This window comes from Galeopterus variegatus, unplaced genomic scaffold, assembly GCF_000696425.1.
Source record: "Galeopterus variegatus unplaced genomic scaffold, G_variegatus-3.0.2 Scaffold2334, whole genome shotgun sequence".
Taxonomy (NCBI): domain Eukaryota; kingdom Metazoa; phylum Chordata; class Mammalia; order Dermoptera; family Cynocephalidae; genus Galeopterus; species Galeopterus variegatus.
The window spans coordinates 246,765-248,652 of record NW_007728445.1 but is presented as its reverse complement, the minus strand read 5'-3'; positions in this window follow the sequence as shown (position 1 = coordinate 248,652).

The following is a 1,888-nucleotide window of genomic DNA, read 5'->3' as shown; positions in this document are numbered from 1 at the left end:
CCATCATCGCTACCTATTTCCAGAACTTGTTCATCATCCCAAACTGAAACACTGTACCCATGAAATCATAACTTTTCATCTCTCCTCCCCTGAGCCCCCGGCAACCACCCTTCTACTTCCTGTCTCTATGAACTCGACTATTCTAGGGACCTCATATAAGTGGAATCATACAGTATTTGTCCTTTTGTGTCTGGCTTATTTCATTCAGCATAATGTCCTCAAGGCTCATCCATGTGGCAGCATGTGGCAGAATTTCCTTCCTTTTTAAGGCTGAATAATACTACATTGGATGTATGTGCCACAAGTGTGGATGGGCACTTGGGGTGCTTCTACCTTTTGCCTATTGTGAATAATGCTGCTGTGAACATGGTGTGCAATTATCCCTGCAAGACTCTCCTTCAATTCTCCTGGGAATACTTCCAGAACTGGAATTCTGCGACGTATGGTAATTTTAATTTTTTGAGGAAGCACCATCCTGTCTTCCACAGTTGACTGCGCCATCTTACATTCCCATGAACATTGTGTGTATAAATCCCTCTGTATGAGATCAGTATTTCTTGAATCCCTCAGCCCTTTCCATCTCCTTCCCTAGTGGCCAGACAGAGTGATTTGATTTCAAATATGTGCGTGCCTTCTGCCTAAAACCCCTCAGTGGCTTTCCATTGCTCTTGGGACCAGACCCAGATCCTTACCTGACCCAACAGGGTCCCTCCCTCCTCTGGCTTAATCTGGTTCAGCTGACATGGTCACTCTGTTCCACCACAGTAGCTTTCTGTTTGCCCCTCCATGGTGCCATGCTTCCTTCTTTAGCACAGGCCATTTACTGGCTGGAATGCAGTCCCACCACACTCTCAGCTGCCTCCTCTAATCAGCTCCGACTCAGCCTTTGGACCTTAGCACAAGTCTCCTTATTAGGGAAGAGATCCCTGCCCTCCTTTTCACTGTCCTCCCTCCCCTCAATCAAGTAGGTTCTCTTGTGACAGCTACTCATAAAAATGTGTTCCTTTCCTCCCAAACACCTCTGTTTGCATCCATTTATTCAGTAATGTGATGATTGGACTAATACCTATTTCAGCCCCAGGCTGGTGGGTAAGCAGGGAAGCTTCTTCCCACCCTAGGCAGGCTGAATTTCCCTTCTACACTCATATGTCACCAAGCAACAATCCCTCACCGGACTCATCACAGTTGTGATTCCACACTTATTCGTGTCTTTGATTCACGCCTGTATTTTCCACTAGGCTGTAACGGCCACCAGGATAGGAACTACGACTAGGTCTGTTTTTTCACACTCAATAATTATTCAATGGGAGAAATCTGTTTAGCGGGACCTGAATTAGCAATGCATGACTAGGATTCCGAAGTCCTAAAGGAATCTGAATGATGCCCAAATTTGCCATTCCGGGTTTTCAGATAAGGTCTGTCTCTCTTGGGCATTTGAAGTCCCCGTGCCTGGCATGGGTCTAGCGTGTTTGTTAAGTGCACGAATGACTCCAAAAAGGAATAGAGGGGATCGGGGACAACGGGAAGTACCCTTAGGAGAACTTGATATTCAGTGACAATACAAAACCCTTGATTTTGGTGCTTAAGTTTGATCACATTTGGGGGTTGGGGATGGAACGGCTCGTGCCCTGGAGACTGCTGAGGTCATTTTGTCCCCTTCTCCAGTGACCCAAGATCAAAACTTTCCCTTAGACATTTTGGGGGTCCCCCCTCCGTCCCCCCAGGATGGGGGGGATCTGCAGCCCACAGCTAGGGACAGTAGGCAAGAGGCCAGCCCCAGCGCGGGAGCGGAAACCCAGGCCCGGCGCGGGGCCCCTGGTCGCGGGCCTCAACCCCGGTCCCGAGCGAGCGACGGGCGGGCGGGCCGCGTGAGGACGGGTGGGCTCCG